Raw genomic sequence first — 18228 nt, 5'->3', positions numbered from 1 at the left:
TACTCCATGCATTGCTCATGCTGTTGTTCTAGCTGCAACCCATCCTACCTTCCTTTGCTTGGTTAATTCTTACTCAGTCCTTCAAGAGAGGGCTTAGGTATAACCTCCCTCCAGGAAGAAAAGATTCCCCAACCCGCCGGGCAGGGGAACCTGAACAAATTCAGGATGAATTTGTACAAGTCAGCCATAGCTACTAGAGTTTAAATTTCTCCAGGAAAGAAAACACTGTACTAATCTTTGCACCTGCCAGAGTTTAGTACAATATCTGGCACACTAAATATATTTAATACCACTGAATTAAGCTAGAATGAAAAGGGAAGTTCTTGAACACCTCTTGGGTGCCAAGCCCTACAAACATCACTTCTCACTGAACACAGTGATACCCAGTTTACAGATGAGGAAACTAAGGCCCAGAAGTTAAGAAATCTGTCCAAAGGCATAAAGGGAGAGCTAAAACTTGAAACCAAGTCTACTTTATTCCAGAACCACTGATCTTTCCATTCTGCTTTTGGTCACACATTCTGATGCTGAAAGTTTGGTTGAGAAGCTCAAATATGCAATCCTGGAGGGCAGGACAACCCCATAACTGTTGTGGGTAATCCATGGGCACTACAGTCCCCCAAAAAAGTCAGCCAAAAGCAATCTAGAATGCAGCACTAAAATGGCAGAAAACAAAAAGGAGGTTATGAACAAGCGAATCTTGTCCACAGCATCCACAATGTGCACCTTTCACACTCGGGCAGCGTCTTTCGGGAGCCATTCAAAATAAAGAGGACAAGCCGACTTAAGCAGCCGCGCAGCCCAACATCCCTGCTTAATCCCACAGCTAGCTCTCCCGGTGAGCAGTTTCTCTCCCCACCCCCAGCTCCACAGCATCCACAGTCCCATACCACCAGCTACAGCTGACCTTTGGGTCTGCACCCATAAAAGATTTAAAAGCTGACCAATTCTGCACAGACAGAGTCGCCCTGGAAAGGCCCACAAGCGGGTGAGGGGCAGGACACAGGCCAGCACTGCAGGAGCAGCACCAGCGTCCTGTGAACCTGCTAGAAGACCCACGGCCGGCTCTAAACCCTCATCTGCAAGCTGAGCAAAGAATGCCTGCCCCTAAGGCCTTTAAGGGTATGAAATCAGACCATCTAAGAATAACCGCTTAGCACAGAGCCTATTCAGTGACTGAACAAATCGATCAGAGGACAAGCAGCCCCTCTCCTATCTTCTCCACCAGGACAGGGATAAGAAAGGGCAGTGGGGAAAGTCCTATAACTAATATAGGAAGTCAAAATGACATTTAGCAAAGGTGGTAACACATGAGGAAGCCACTCCTCTCTCCCACACAAGAAAAGAATGACCCATTCAGCAGCAGTTAATGAACCCAGGCCTCACTCACTAGGAGTGACAAAGCAGCAAAAATTATCCCAATGGTAACCAGACACCAACACAAAAGACACACAGGCTGAAAACAAAACAAAAAAATCATTTCTCTCCTATAATCAGCTACAACCAAACAAGAATGTCTAACTCTTTAGGAAAGGTAGACTATGGTAGGAAATGGTTAAAAGGAAATGCACGACACAGTCAGCCCTGGATACACTGCCGAATGAAAGAAGCAGGCACTGGAGGTGTGTTGAATGAAGCCCATTCCCAGGTCTCACACTCCCTCTCCAGATTAAGGGAGTAGAGCTGGGATTAGGTCTAGGTGTTTTGACTGTACATCACTCAATTCCCCAACCTTCAGAAGTACTCCCATTCCAAAGTCTCAGAAAACAACCTCGGGGAAAGCGGGTAACATTCCAGTGGCCCTGAGACTAAGTCACACTTAGGCCATACTGAGCTGGGGCCTGAACCTAGCTGGTCTGGCTTCAAAGCCTTCACTCACCAAAAACAGGGACACAAAATGGATGAAGGTGGCCAAAGGGCAGAAACTTCCAGTTATAAAATAAGTAAATCCCAGGGATGTAATGTACAGCACCAATGGTGACTATAGTTAACAATACCGTATTGCATACTTGAAAGTTGCTAAGAGAATTGATCTTAAAAGTTCTCATCACAAGGAAAAATACTGTAACTGTGTGACGGATGTTAACTAACTAGACTTATTATGGTAATGATTTCACCATATATACAAATACTGAATCATTATGTTGTACACTTGAAACTAATATTACATATTAATTATAAGCCAATAGAAAGAAAAAAGACACAAAACAGACAGAGAGGAAAGGGGAGAAGGGGCTAGTCTGGAGTCATGAGTAATACCAAAGCTTTATTCCTCCTCACTCTCCACCTGCCAGGTTCCCTTTTCCAACCTCTTTTTCATAAGCAAGGAAAATACTCATAATCTAATTGTCCTAGAATTTCCTGCCAAAAGTCCACTTAAAAGGCAAAACAAACCTAATGGGGGAGGGGGAAGGAAAACAAACCTAATGGGGGAGGGGGAACTTCCTACTTTTGAGTATTTAATCCAAATAACTCAAAACAGCCTTGGCAAAATTAAATATGAATGTATGTACATTCCTAAAAAATAATTTTCCAAGGTGTCGGTTCTTACCAGAGCTCAACATCATACTGTTTAAGGAGCTATTGAAAGCCCCCCTCAAAGAAGTGAAGTTAAAAAGACAGCCTAGGCCACACAGAGCCAAACATTCTCAACAGTACGATCCTGTTGCGACCTGCCTGGCTCAATCTGGGATCCCAGGATCTTTACAGAAATGCAGACCGCCAACCCTCACTGCAGACCAGTGGAAACACTAGCAAGCAAGGCCGTGGAAAGAATCCTTCGGAGTTAAATGCCATACAACACCGTTTAGGCCTGGGGGCTGTGGGATGAAGGGCTCATTACCCATCTCCTCCTACAGAAGTTCTAGTCCAATCCTACCAAAAGGACTTCAAGGAGCTCCTACACGGAGGCTAGGAAGTGCTTCAAGAACCAAAGTTCCAACTGGCTATTGGGGATTTCCAAATGGGTATCCCCAAGGGGCCCCCAACCCTGCTCCTCCCCTCCTGAGAGATGCCTCTGCTATGGGCATTGTGGGTACCTTGCTGCCCACCTGGAAACAGCCTTGCCCTCTACCTTGAGCCAGCTGCTAAGCAGTCCTGGTTTGTCCTGGAAGACGCTTCCACGCTGCTGCAAAAATCATCTCCCATGCTCACTCTCGTCTGTGTGTTCTCATTCCCTCTGTTGTAAAAGCATGGTGGCACAGGACTGTCGACCTGAGTGCAAATCTTGGCTGAGCCCCTCTCCTTTTCTGCAAAATGAAGGTGAGGATCACAGCACTCTATAAAAAGTGCTCTGCAGTGAGGACCTGAACTATTGCACCCTAAATGCACAATAAAAGGTATTGAACTGACAACGGTTCTCTTCCTCCCACGAACATCATCTCTCACCTGACCTACTTCAAAGCCTCATAACAGAGAGCCCTGCCGCCCATCTGTCCCTGCGCCAGTCTCTCCTCCACACCACCGTCGCCTGAGCTTTCCTCCGACACACAGCTCTGATTACATCATCTCCCTGCTCTCAAACCTTTTGACAGCTATCACTTGCTTTACAGGATCAAGTCCATACTTCTTAGCCTAGCATGCAAGGCCTTTTGCAATCTGGCTCCTCTCCCTCCTTGCCACTGTACCCAAATGCCAAGTGCCATCTGTTCTAGTAACCGTACCCCAAACATGACTTGTATTTTCACACCTTCCTGCCTCTGCTGGTCCTGCTCTCTTCACAGAAAGCCCCTCACCCTCTTCCCCACCGGCAAAGTACAACTTTCACCTCCTCCCTGAAGTCTTCCCCAGCCACCAACTCCTCCTCCTCCCCTGCCTACTCTTCTTCCTCTGCTCCTTCTCCCCCTGCCCTCCCTCCTCGACTCTCCTGCTGCACACTTGCCTTCTAACTGTGCATGCACATGCACTTGTCTCCTCAGCTTGAGGCACAGAGCTGGGACTCGCCTCAGACGGGCATAATGACAGCCCTCAAGGTATTTGTTGGAAGAATGACTACAAGGCTTCCACCAAATGAAAACAGTTTCTAATTTGTCAAACAGTTAACACCTTCATGGTAACTTTTTACTTCTAAAACTTGTAAGGATATTGTATTCCTTGAGCTAAGATTGCTCTTAATAAAGCAAAAAAGGCCCATGAAGGTGAGATGTCTTTATAAATTCTGTCTGCTTAGAACTCAATCACTATCCCTCTGGAAATGACATCTCCTCCCTTTTTCTATGATGGGTGAGGGAAATCACGCTCTCTGATTCTTCCTGGCTTGACTTTCGGGATGTGGAGCTAGACAACTTAAGGAGTCCCTCTTCTGCTTAAAAGAAAAAAAAAATTTTTTCGAAAGGAAGGGATAAACAAAACTCTTACTTAATGGTAGTGAAAAAAGTGTAACAAGCTCAAGTGTGCTGGACTTGAGTACCCTTAGGGAGTCAGGTTCATTCTCAGAGAACAGGTCTGCCTGGGCAGAGAGTAGTGTGAGTCCTTGTCTTCCTGGGACCTGTTCTTGTATAAGCCATTAACAAAGCCACATGTCCCAAGACTCAGAAACAGCTGGTTGGAAGAGAACATTTAACTGGTTTACCCAAAATGCCAAGGAGTCAAGGCCCATAAATGTCCATTTAAATGGCCTCCAAAACTTCTCCCATTCGAAACTTCGGATTTATTAACTCTCCCTTTACATGAGTCTTTAACAGGGAATAAGCGAGGAAGGAGAATCTTCCCTCCTCCCCACTGTGAAGCTCTGAGGCCCTTCAGAGGCCCTTCAGGGAAGCACTGAGCCCTGTCCTCTGCAGGAAGGCTGCTCTCCTGGTTGGCAATAGGCCTGTTCATAAACATAGACATACTACTTGAATATGGTGCTACAGGCTTACTTCATCTAAGCAAAATAAAGTGTATTATTCTAAACCACACTCAAGTGAAACTCTGAAGTTTGCAGAGCTTCTCATGTTCTCACAGTCCTTAGTAAATAAATGGATTTTTAAAATACTGATTTTCATTAAAACCAGACAGTTTGTTAGCAATATCCTCGTGCCAATAATAAAATATCCTTTTTTCTCTGGTTCCTACTCCTTTATAAATTACTACCTAAAAATGTCCCACTTGTTTGTTCAAAATATTTCATATAAACATCTAATTGTTTTAATGTAAGCAACCAAATAACTATACAGATTATCTTGAAATCAAGGTCTTATCGGTAGCTTAAAATTAGCAATTTTAAAAACACTCAGATGGGATCCCTGGGTGGCGCAGCGGTTTGGCGCCTGCCTTTGGCCCAGGGCGTGATCCTGGAGACCGGGATCGAATCCCACGTCGGGCTCCCGGTGCATGGAGCCTGCTTCTCCCTCTGCCTGTGTCTCTGGCTCTCTCTCTTTCTCTCTGACTATCATAAATAAATAAAAAATTAAAAAAATTAAAAAAAAAAAACACTCAGAACAAAAAAAAAAAACACTCAGAACAAAAAAAAAAACACTCAGAACAAAAAAAATAGATAAAAATTTAAAAATAAAAACAAGGAACACCTGGGTGGCTCAACCATTGAGCACAATTTATTTATTGAGCCTTGGGGCCCAGGGTGTGATCCTGGGATCCGGGATCAAGTCTTGCATCGGGTTCCTCTAGGGGACCCTGCTTCTCCCTCTTCCTGTGTCTCTGCCTCTCTCTCTCTCTCTCTCTCTCTCTCTCTCTCTCTCTCTCTCGTGTGTCTCTCATGAATAAATAAATAAAACCTTTAAAAAATAATAAAATAAAAACAAACAAAAACTTCCATTCAATTACTGATCCAGAAAGGTGAGCTTAAAATATGGTTAAGAAGAGAAGGAAGAAAGGAGAGGACATTGTGGCACTTATGAGCCAAGTACTATGCAACATATTTGTTTGGTTTGGTTTATTTTTAAGTTTTTAATTCCAGTTAACAGAATATATTATATTAGTTTCAGGTGTACAACACAGTGATTCAGCACTTCCATACATCACTTGGTGCTCATCACAAGTAGTGCTAAGCATTTTACATGGGTTCTCACCTTCAGTCTTGGCACAAAGCCTATGAAACAGGATTACTAACCCATTTTATGGGTTAAAAAGACAGAGGTCAAGTAAACTGCCCAGAGTCACACGCTAAACCAGAGTTCATCTGGCTTCAAAGATCATGCTTTTATTCACTAAAACCTATATATTTGTATTTTTAAAAGAGGAGAAGAAAAAAAAAAGTACTGTGTATTTTTAGTGTGCTACTATAGTTCCAAACTGCTTACTGTCCAAAGTGCCTTATTATTCACAAGTGAATTTTAATACATAGAACAATATTCCCAACCGCTAAGGGATTAAATACAAGAATGTGCTGGGAACTATCTATGATAGCTACCATTCATCACACAAAGCTACTTTATATATACCATGCTATTTTTCATTAAGACACACAAAATTTCTTTGAGTTTAATTTTTCCCAGACATAGAAGTACTTGGAAGACTATCAAGGGAAAAAAAACTTAAATATCAAATTAAGTTAACAAAGTCAGCTACAATAGGAACTTTTATTTACATGTCTGAGTTTCCAAGATAATGTACATATAAAATTATGACCCTGAGAGTGTACTTAGATTTATAGCTGTACTTCAAATTAGCATAAGCATTTATCAGAAAAATATTCTGTTAAAATTTATCCAACAGAGGTAAAATGCATATTGCTAAATTAATGTGCTCAAAATAAATCTTCATAGAATATGTTTTACACTTACAACTCAGATACTGTCATTCTGAATAAAATTCAACCACCAAAAATGTTTAATGCTCAAGTCACTTTACCAAAACATGGTTTATAATCTTAAGATATACTGAAAACTTATAACCATTTAACCAGGCCAACTATTCAGAATAACACAATGTTTCCAACCACAACTGGAATAAAATTAAATTTGTACCCCTTTGCTATACTAATAAAATTAATTTCCAAATGAACTCGAAGGCATTACATATATATATATACACACACACATATATGTAATACATATCGCATGAGTATGTTATATATTACATATATACAAATGTATATGTAGATTACATACTAATTATACATATATGACAGATGCATAGTATGTGTAATACATGTGTGTATTACGTGTATTAATGTAGTATGTGATACCTATATGTATTAGATGTATTATTACGTATGTGTCTACATATATTATATATACACCTATATAAATATGAATTGCTAAATTAAAATGCCTGTTCCCAAATCACAGAAGAAAAGCATAGTCCACGACCTATTCTTGCCCAAAATATTTAACCTGAATTTAAACCAGGCCTTGAGATCTAACCTCTAATTTCTAGGAAATACAGTGCACAAAGGACAAGGTAAACAATTTTACCTTGTAAAGGTAACAACTTTAGGAAACAAGGAAACTATAGATATGGAATATCCTACAAGGTCTCTTCTACAAGTCAGAAGGGAGGAGGAAGGAGTGGTGAGATAGCATTTTTCTACATTTAAAAAGACTAAAGAGACAAAATCAGCAAAAATTCAGTGCTAATATGTAAACCTTGACTGAATCCCAGATCCAAGAAAACAAAAATGGTGACAATTGCCATCTGGGGGACAATTAGATGACATTAAGAAATCACTGTTAATTTTGTGAAAAGTGACAATGAGGTGGTGGGGTTTAAGTCCTTAGTTAGAAATGCATACTAAAGTTTGTCAGGATGGGGATCCCTGGGTGGCGCAGCGGTTTGGCGCCTGCCTTTGGCCCAGGGCGTGATCCTGGAGACCCGGGATTGAATCCCACATCGGGCTCCCGGTGCATGGAGCCTGCTTCTCCCTCTGCCTGTGTCTCTGCCTCTCTCTCTCTCTCTCTCTCTGTGACTATCATAAATAAATTTAAAAAATTTAAAAAAAAATAATAAAGTTTGTCAGGATGTCTGGGCTTTGCTTTAAAATATTTCAGCAAATTAGGGGCACCTGGCTGGCTCAGTCAATGGAGCACTGGGACTCTTGATCTCAGGGTTGTAGGTTCAAGCCCCACATTGGGTGTAGAGAATACTTAAAAGTCTTTTTAAATCTTTAAAAAAAAGAAAATATGTCAGCAAATTAAACAACAACCCAACACTGTTCCCGGGCAAAGATGCTTTGCAAAAAAAAAAGTTTCCACAATTCAATTTATTTGGAAAATGCTTAAAACTTTGTTTCCCTCCAAGGGAATTCACAATGAAGATTAGAAATAATGGTACTCAGAAGTCCTACAGTTAAAAAAAAAACTACCTACTGTGCTTTGGTAAGCCCAGATCTTACCACTTATTTGAACACAGAGCTTTTTTCACTGCATAACATCTACTAATTTCATGAGAATCAGTTTCCATGGAACCCCCTTTGGGAACTGCTGCTTTACCTAGCTAAATCACTCTCAAGTAAGGCTCTCTTAAGTCCCACGTATGCTCCAAGAACTCTGAATAATAAAAAATTCACAACTGCATCTATTTGCAACTTAGAAGCCTGTCACTTTTTCTGTCTTTGCATCTATCATAAGTATATGTTGACTCTAACATGTTTTAATTTCTAAATCAAATCTTTGTATAAAACAAAATTGCCACTGCAAAAGTTCCCTCCGTGGAGTTAAATTTTGCTATTCAAATCTACTTCCTTTGAAATCCGCAATGAAATAAATCTCAAATTCATAAGTTGTCAAACCACGACACATTTACACTTTCAAAACTTCCCCGAGATAGTTCAAAGGCTCCTCAAACGCTCTCCAATGACTTCTCAAAGTTAAGTTACTGGCTTCATGGTAACAAAACACAAAACAAAACCTGAAATCAAAACTCTCTGACAGTCTTTCAAGGTAGTACTTAAGGACTTCTAACAATTTACCTCCAAGTCCTTTGGAGAACTCATCTTTATGCACCAGAAGTGGTCCTGTTCTTACAAATGGGTCTTTTGGGTACTTGAACAATTGGATTCCAAGACAGACTGACCATATCACAAATTCTATCTACTCCATGGCTAAAAGTATAAAAGCAAGCTTTCAACTAATATCTGCAGTTCATTTGAGTGAAAAATGTGTCCTATTCCATTTAAAAGCCTCAGTACTTAAAAACTTTGGGAATACATAAATGGCTAACAAAGAAATCTGAGCTAGAAGTCACTGCTATAAGGAAACAATAAAATTTGATGTCTCCCTTGCATCTAGGAGGCAATTTACAACATTCAAAACCCTTTCATAGACATTCTGTCATTTGACCCTCAAAACCCTAGAGAGATGTCTGTTTTCCATCATGATAGCATATATCTAACATGACTCAACTTGAAAGCCAACAACTTGTCAACCCTCAATTATCCTTCCCATGGAGAGAATAACGGCATATGTAATTTGATTCAGCTGAGCCATGAAGCGTCCATCACCTCCTGTCTCCCAGTGGGGACACTCAGGCCAGACCCTTACCACAGGAGTTCCCCCATGAAGGGCTTGGAGCTACTTGCCAACAGCTAACTGTCCACGGGCATTTAGAGCTTCATACAACCCAACCACCAGGCCTTGTCTGTACTCCACAGGGGAGGAGACTCTCCTCTCAACTGACTGCACCTGCCTAGGATTGTCTGATGATGTTTCTGCAGCATCAGTCTTCAGAGCTTCCTGTTTGTACCCATGACACTGTACCCACATGGAAGGAGAACAATGTCTAACTGTGGGCAACACATGTGAGGGCAGACAAAAAAACTTTGGAATAAAAATGCCCTGGGTTTGGATCCTGGATCCTCCTGTCTTGGCCATGTGCATTCCTTGGTCTCAGATTCCTTATACGAACCTGCAGCACTCTACCTCCTAAGGTTATTGAGGGCTGGAGGAGAGAGAACCTCCTACCGCCCCGCACCCCTACTGGCACAGAGCTGAATTTAACAGCTGTGGGTTCTCTGCCTGACTCCTTTTTCTTCCAGGAAAGGGAAACAAGCAATTTAAAAAACTAAGGCAAGACAGGACCCCAACCATCAAGAAGCCCAGGCATCAAGCCCAGGGTGCCTGGCTGGCTCATTTGGTAGAGTATGCAATGCAACTCTTGATCTCAGGGTAGTGAGTTCAAGCTCCATGCTGGGCATGGAGCCTACTTAAAAGCCTATAACCCGGAGGCAAAGTAAGCAGGCCAACAACTTAATAATAAAAGGCAATAAGGAAAAAAAAATTATAATTGTACAAGTAATGTGCTGGGGGATTAAACAGAAAGAATCATGTAAATGCAGAAGGGGAAGATGAAAAAAATGTTAATGACAAAGCAAAATTTGAGCTAGGCCTTGAAGGACAATGAAAATGTAGTGGGGGGGGGTCACCTGCGTGGCTCAGTCAGTTAAGCCTCTGCCTTCCACTTGGGTCATGATCTTGGGATTCTGGGATAGAGCCCTTCCCCTCCCTGCTCAGAGGGGAGTCTGCTCCTCCCTCTGCCTCTCCCCTCCCCCCACCCTCCCCCACTCATGTGTGTGCGCTCTCAACTAAATAAATAAAATCTTGAAAAAGGGGCAGCCCCGGTGGCCCAGCAGTTTAGCGCCGCCTTCAGGCCAGGGTCTGATCCTGGAGACCCAGGATCGAGTCCCACATCAGGCTTCCTGCATGGAGCCTGCTTCTCCCTCTGCCTGTGTCTCTGCCTCTCTCTCTCTCTCTCTCTGTCTGTCATGAATGGATAAATAAAATCTTAAAAAAGAAAAGAAAATGTAGTGGGGGATGGGGAAAACAGCCTCCCCTGAGGCAAACTGATACAAAGTATGGGACAGTTATGGAACAGGGATGAGCTGAGTGGCATTTGCAAAGACATGCGTCTGGAAAAGAAAGTCATGAACCAGACCATGGAGAATCTTGAAGGCTATGAATACAAGGAGAACAGCCATGGCTCTTACCTGTCCCCAAATCAGTTGTGCTTTCAGCTACAAGTAACAAAAACTACATAACTACCAAGTGACAGGAAAATATGGTCTCAACTTTTTGGTCATGGAGCCCTAAAAGTAAAAAAATTAAACACGTATCCCCAATATGTTACAAATTGCATATAATTTATATATAATTAAAACACTAGAGTTATGAATTACATGTGTATACTAATGTATGTACATTATAAAACATCCATTAAAAGCTTTTCAATGGATGAGAATGATTCAAACATTATTCTTACCTTTATTTTTATTAATACAAATCCATACACAATTTTTGTGCCAATTTACTAATCTGAGTTAAAAGTCATTTCCTCAGGGCACCTGGGTGACTCAGTCAGTTAAGCTTCCAACCCTTGGTTTCAGCTCAGGTCATGATCTCAGGGTCCTGAGATGGAGCCCCAGGATATGCTTTGTGGGGGAGTCTGCTGGAGATTCTCTCCCTCCCCCGCTCTGCCCCTCCCCTCAGCTCATGCTGTCTCTCTAAAATCTTTTTAAAATATCTAAAAAAATAAAAGTCATTTCCTCATCTCTATAATAAGACACTTTCTTATCCTATAAACTTATATCATTATCCTTAAACTTTCTTTGCAAGAGAGCCACTTGCCCATTTTGTGGGAGTCTGTTTACTCAAAAATAGATAACATAATTCATAAATCCTTCTACACAGAGTTCACCAAAGGCAAGAATAAGAATGAGAGTACCACTGGCACTTCCACCAGGTTATAAAATCATCTCTCATATAGCCTAAGTAACAGGAGACTTTTCAGATATACCAACCAGTATTAACCATCTATTAAATAATAGGAAAGCAAAAAATAAATAAATAAAAATAAAGCTTTTTTTTTTTTCCTAGATAAGGTTCTAATATTTCCTTCCTTTTCAGACTAGATGGTTTAGTGCACTCCATTTGGAGATAACTGCCTCAAACAATAATAAAAAAAATTTGTCACACAAGTTCTGAGTCACAGTGGTTTCAGGGTTAGTTAATTGAGCAGCTGGAAAATGCCACCATGTTCATAGGCACATCCATCTTTGTACTCTGTGATCCTCTGAGTATTAACCTGTTCTATTTTGCTGACAACTTTCAGTTCCCAGTACAGCGGTACTCCATAGGTATCACATAAATATTCATTAACCAGTCACTAGCAAGAGGTATGGTATTACTAAAGTTGACTGAACTTGATCAAGATTCATCCCCTAGGGCAGAGGACACACCCAACTTACCTTGAATGCCCGGCCAATAGAGAACCAATCAAAAGCAAGATCATGATACCAAGTCATGTGGAAATTATTACAGCACTGGCCCTCCTACAGAATCATGTAACCAACAGAGTGTGAGTAAGCCTAGATCCCAGCAGAAAAACCAGCCAGCTGAGCCCAGCTCCAATTTCTGAATTGCAATCAACTAAACACAGTAGTTGGTTTAAAACACAAGAAGCAAAGGAGACCAGGATAGGGAATGCTGTGGTTTGGGCAACCAAACCATCCCTGGTATAACACTCCATGTACACAGGACAACAGTGAAGAAAAAACTATACTGTTTCATTTCCATGGTTGTTGGGTTTTTTGTTGTTGTTGTTTTATTTAAACACCTAGTTCAGGGTAAGCAAGCACTCAATAAACATAAATAATTGAGGTTACTGACCCCAAGTAATTTAGAATAAAGCATGGGGCAAAGAGAGGGGAGTATAACGGGATACGTGAAAATAATGACCAATTTTCGACTTTTCTGCAGTAATTCAATACCCATTATACAAGTGCCTGTATATGCAGCAATTCAAATCCCCAAAGAATGTGGAAAAGTCTCAAGAGTGTGGGGTATACATCACAGGAGCATTAAAAATGTTCTTACCCTCTGGTACATTGGTATGTTGTTATGACCAGCAATACCACTTTTGGAAACATATCCTGCATGAAACAGCTAGCTCTTTTTGTTTAGACAGCTTCCTCCCTCTTCCATTAACAATAACCCCCTTCTTTGTGGGACACTTTGTCTCCCCACAGTCCCATCTTGTGGGTCTAATGGAGACTGCCAACCTTAACTCTCCTTTGGCTGGCATTAGGCCAATCTGGGTTCTCTCCAGGATTTTCCCAAATTGGAACTAAGAGCAAAGAATCAGTTTCTTGATGATGTGAGGTTTTGAAGCTACCAGCAGCCAGGTGCCCCTGTGTGGGGCAGTGTGCTGGGCCCTCATTCAAAGGGTTCTCATAGCCTAAGAGATCTTTCTTCTCAACACACCTAAATGTCCAAATAGACTGGTTAAATAAATTATGGTAATGTATGTAATGGATTTACCAAAGAGTCACTAAAACAGTACCAAAGAAGAATATACTGATATGACAAGAGGGGAAAAAAGCACATTATATAAGTATATACTATATTCTAAACTGTGCAAATATATGTCAAACCTTTCTCACATTTCTTCAAAAGCACATGTATAAAGGATCCTGTTTTTGCACGAGTATATATGCATGAAAAAAAGCATAACCAGGTGTTAGAGACAGCCCCACCCACGACCCGGACTCACAGAGGTAATAAGCCACTGTCATGATAGGCAAGTAACCCTAGGTGTGCTGGGTGGAGCAGGGAAGGTGGTGAGTCACTGTGGCTCTGGGCTATCTGACTGAACGTACTAGGTTCACATCTACATACAACTGTGGCTGGAAGAGTTTTACTAACAAATTCCTTCATGGTAGTAGCAAAAACCTGTGCTAAAATCCAGGGACTGTGCCATCCCTCTGCATTAATTTTCTTGTCCTTGACATTCTTGTCCATGGGACTCTTCCTCCCAGAATATTCTTCTTGATCATACATACCTGCAAGAACCCTTAAAGACAATATCTACTGTAGAGGGGCAAGTGCCATCAATACCACAGCCAAACAAACCAGAAGTCCTTTCACTCACTCTCCACAAGATAATTTTTCCCGAGAGCCTTCTTTATCAAAAGTCTTCCTCTATTATTTCAAATCCAGACTCCCGGGCAGCCCGGGTGGCTCAGCGGTTTAGCACCACCTCCAGCCAAGGGCGTGATCCTGGAGACCCAGGATCGAGTCCCACCCATGTCAGGCTCCCTGCATGGAGCCTGCTTCTCTCTCTGCCTCTCTCTCTCTCTCTCTGATGAATAAATAAATTAAAAATCTTTAAAAAAATAAAATAAAATAAAATCCAGTCTCCCGATAATAAAAAACCAGAAGCTCTTCTTCTGTTTTGCTGCTCTTGTTCCCTTCTGGTATGTTGATAGTCTCCCAACTTCACAAGCAAATACTGCTTCATCATGCTCTCTCCACTCACACGCGTGTGAGTGAGCCTTTACAGTCAATCGGTACTTATGGGTACATACTCTCTTTTGAGGTTTAAACCCGACTGCTTAATATTCTAAAGAGACAGTCTTCTGAGAATAAGTTTAAAAAGCTAAAGATGGACAGGCTGCTCAGACATAAAAGAGCCTATAGCTTAGCACATAATTTTATTTTAGAACCTTTTAAAGAAAATCCATACCAGCTTCCAGATGAGTGTCAAGTTGCGCTCAGTGCTCTTAAATAGGCAAGCAGGACACAGTACAAACATTTAGAGTCACAGTGAAAATGGGTCACCTGCAGCCTACTACTTACGTCTTTACCGTTAAACCAACAGCATGAGGGAAGAATTTATGTAGCACAGAAAGTGCTGCGGAATTAGACTTCTCCAAACATCAGCAGAAAGAGCCCAAGAATGATGACACCAAAAAAGGGACGTTTGTCCAAGCTTTGTAATTCCGCTAAGAGGTACCACGATGAAAGGCAAATGATATCTTCATTTCTTATTTTTAAAAAAGACATATGGATCTGAGAAGTGATTTCCTTAAGAATGCTGTCTGGGTTACTAGTCTGGATTATAAATCACACTAGACCCTGAAGCCTACTTAATAAAAAAGAAGTTGAAAATAAACAAATGATTAGTTTGAGGTATGTGAATTTCTGAAGCTCTCTCGGGAAGAAAATTTTATTACCATTGTTACTGATCTGTTTTTAATCTCTGACATCAAAGCATAGATGTTAACCCTGGGGTTCTGAAACCAGAAGAACCCATAAATGAAATACTATAAGAAACTGCCACATATTAGCATTAGTCTGTTTGTCAAGTCTTAGCCAATCCTCAGGTGACTCCATAAATAAAGGGAGAGGGGATAAGGAGAATGAGCAGATCCAGGTACAAGTCCAACTCCACCACTTATAGATGAAACCCAGCAAACTGATCTAAATGGCTCAGCCTCAGTTTACTAACCTGAGAATTAAGGGTTAAAATACATAGGTAAAGCCCTTTGTAAACCCCAAAGCACTGTGCTAATAGTAGGCATTCTGCAACCTGTGCTTAAGCACATTTCTCCAAGTCTTAGAGAAGTTTAGTGTTGAAAGATAATCCCATTTTAGAGATGATGATGATGAAAAAAACAGAAAGGTGTTAGAGCCTTGTATACAAAACACTTTGTAAACTGGTTGGGGGGAGGTTCTAATTTTCCACCACTGAAATACACATTTAAAAGACAGTCAGGGATCCCTGGGTGGCTCAGCAGTTTAGAGCCTGCCTTCGGCCCAGGGCCTGATCCTGGAGTCCCAGGATCGAGTCCCACATCAGGCTCCCTGCATAGAGCCTGCTTCTCCCTCTGCCTGTGTCTCTGCCTCTCTCTCTGTGTCTCTCATGAATAAGGAAATAAAATATTTAAAAAATAAAATAAAATAAAAGACAAAGTTATCCTAGAGACTAAAATCCCTCTCCACCAACACACACACACACACATCCTCTGCTTCATTTTGAATTTGTAAATTTTACTCCTGTAACTAAACTAAACTTTTCATCAGAAAAATTAAAATAAAGCCACTTCTCTGACCGTGAGGTTCACAGCCTACCCTCAATCCAACCTAGGCAAAACCTTCAGGATCCGGTTGGAAATGTCTAAAGGAAACATTGACATAACATTAACCTCCAGCTGTGCTGGCAGGCGTCATTATAACGTGGATTATAGTTATATCAGCCCAGGGATACTGGTTTGATAAAGAATTAATCAGCAACTCTGAGGGGGAATGTTGCCTAAAAACGGACAATTTAATCAAGACAATTTCATTGTCTTCAAAATTGTGCCCTCAATCATCCAGCATCAAAAACCCAGTATGGCACCAAATAAATGGTGTGTGGTGAAAAAGACAAAATGTTCTTTTTTCTACAGGCTCTTATGGGAAGCAGAAAAGGGCTGACTATGAATCAGTTATGCTTTAGTTCCACGATGGACATAAATTATGATAATTTGGACATTCTGGTGGTTAAACCAAGAAAGCAGAAAAACACTGCTTCCAAGTCCCAGCAAAAGTTAAAAGTTTGTGGCATCACAGCTAGAGAGACAGGGTCATGAAAAAGTAACCTTACATTTATTTCTGGACTTTCCTGCCTCCACTAAAATGGATGACACGATTTCCCATCCCTTATTGTCAGATCACAACAGTCCGGAAGCCTGGACCAAGTTCACTTGGCAGGTAAGAGGAGCAGCGCCAGGAGGAAGTCCTGAAGGATGTCAGATACCGCATTTCCTTTACTCCTGCACACTTTTCATCTCAATTCCACCAGGATCCGTGCACCGGGAGTCCTGACACCCGCCCTGCGCCGTGGCTGACAAACCGCAGAAACCGGCATCCTCTCGGGAAGGTCCCCCGTGAACCTCTAAGTACATTAGAGGAGCGAGCGGAACACCCAGGCGGGCTCCGCATCCACCGTCTCTCCGTCGCTCATACACTCCCCGGTTTCAGCATCCAAGAAGCAGCTGTTAAAATCCAGCACTCTTCGCGGTAGCAGATCTGAACCGCCTCGGAGGGCCGGAGAGCTCCCCCCCCCCCCCAGGAGTGCCAGCCTGGCGGGAATAACCGTGACGGGGGGGGGGGGGGGGCTGGAGAGATGCAGACTCCCCTCATTTCCACTACAGAGGAATGCCAACTCTCAAAAAAGAAAAGAAAAAAAATCCCACCAACTCTGAGCCCAGCTCCCGGGTTGCTCCTGAGCTCTCAGCCCCTCCGCCTCCTCACTCGAGCGCACTCGCAGCCCCAGGCCCGAGGTCGAGGTCGAGGTCGAGGCCCGCGGCTGGGTCCGACCCGCCCCGACCTGGGGACCCGCCGACGGCGCTGCTCTGGGGTCAAGTTCAGGAGGAGGGCGGCGCCCTCGCTCCCCGGCTGAGCCCCGCGGGACCGCGCTTCCGACGCGCCCCGAGGCCCCGCGGCGCCCACCCGGGCCGCCCCCGCCGCGCGCCCTCCCGCCGCCGCGCCGAGCCGAGGAAGTTCGCGGCGGCTGCGATCCGGAGCCACACAATGCCTGGGGCTTCCTCCGCGGCCGGGCGTCCGGAAGGCGGCCGCGCCCGGCGGGCCCCAGCCGCGCGCCCCGCGCCCCCGCCCCAAGCCTCCCCGGACGCGCGAGCGGCCCCCGAGCGCCCCGAGGGCCCCTGCGCCCTGTGCGGGGACCCGGGAGCCGCGGCCCCCCGGCGAGCCTCGCCCCTCCCGCGCCCCTCCCCGACATCGCGGAGCCCCGGAAGCCCCGGCGCCCCCACCCCGCGGGCCACGCGCCCCCGCCCGCCTCCCGGGGCCCCTCCACCCGCGGGGCCGAGCCCGGGCGCCCGACGTGCCCAAGCCCGTCCCCGACGGCTCCCGGGAGCGCCGGCGCGGAGGAGGGCGGCCGGGCGGGCTCCAGAAACTTTCGCACTTGCCTCGCCGCCGGCCGCGTCGCCCCCTCCTCCCGCGCGGACCCCTCGCCCCGGGGCGCGGCTGCAGCGGGCCCCGCCCGGACCCAGCGAAGCCGGCGGCGGCGCCAGGGCGGCGGGAGTTACCTGCCGGGAAAGTTTCCAGCCCCGCGGCGCGGCTCCCGCCAGCGCCCGGCCTCGGTGCGCCGCCGCCTCTCCGCTCCCGGCGCCCCGCCCCGCCCGCCCGCCCCCGGGCCTCATTGGCAGCGCCAGGCCCCGCCCCGCGCGTGTTCCCGAGGCACCTTCCCCGCGCGCCCGCCCCGCCCCCGGGGCCCGACCTGCCGAGCGGTCCGGCGGCCCCGCGGCCCCGCGGCCTCGCAGCCCCGCAGCCCCGCAGCCCCCCGCGCTCCGCAGACGGCCGGGGAGGGCGGGCGGGAGCGAGCCGCGGAGCGCAGTCTGTGCGGCCCCCCGGCTTCCCTCCGCCCGCCCCACGCGCCCGCGCGGCCGCCCACTCTCGGGGGCTCGGGCGAGCTCAGGGAGCCGCGCGGCGCAGGAGGCATCTCCCCGCGCCTCTCCGGTGCCCGGGCGGGGCGGGCGGGGCGGGGGGGGCGCGCCCCCTGGCGCTGGGGCTGCCCGGC

The 18228-nt window shown here is 44.8% G+C and overlaps 1 protein-coding gene across 8 annotated transcripts in view; it reads right to left on the bottom strand.

Annotated features, from left to right (window-relative positions):
- The window catches only part of TANC1 (tetratricopeptide repeat, ankyrin repeat and coiled-coil containing 1), a 226744-nt gene extending 208918 nt beyond the window's left edge, over window positions 1-17826 (bottom strand). For all 8 annotated transcript variants that reach the window (XM_049106149.1, XM_049106146.1, XM_049106148.1 and 5 more), the window contains exon 1: window positions 17738-17826. The gene's annotated coding sequence lies outside the window, so the exon portion shown is untranslated. The remainder of the gene's footprint in view (window positions 1-17737) is intronic.
- Between the last annotated feature and the right edge of the window lie 402 nt (window positions 17827-18228).

The sequence above is a fragment of the Canis lupus genome, chromosome 36, assembly GCF_003254725.2.
Source record: "Canis lupus dingo isolate Sandy chromosome 36, ASM325472v2, whole genome shotgun sequence".
Taxonomy (NCBI): domain Eukaryota; kingdom Metazoa; phylum Chordata; class Mammalia; order Carnivora; family Canidae; genus Canis; species Canis lupus.
Note: the sequence above shows the minus strand (reverse complement) of the source record. Positions and strands in the feature narration are given on the sequence as shown.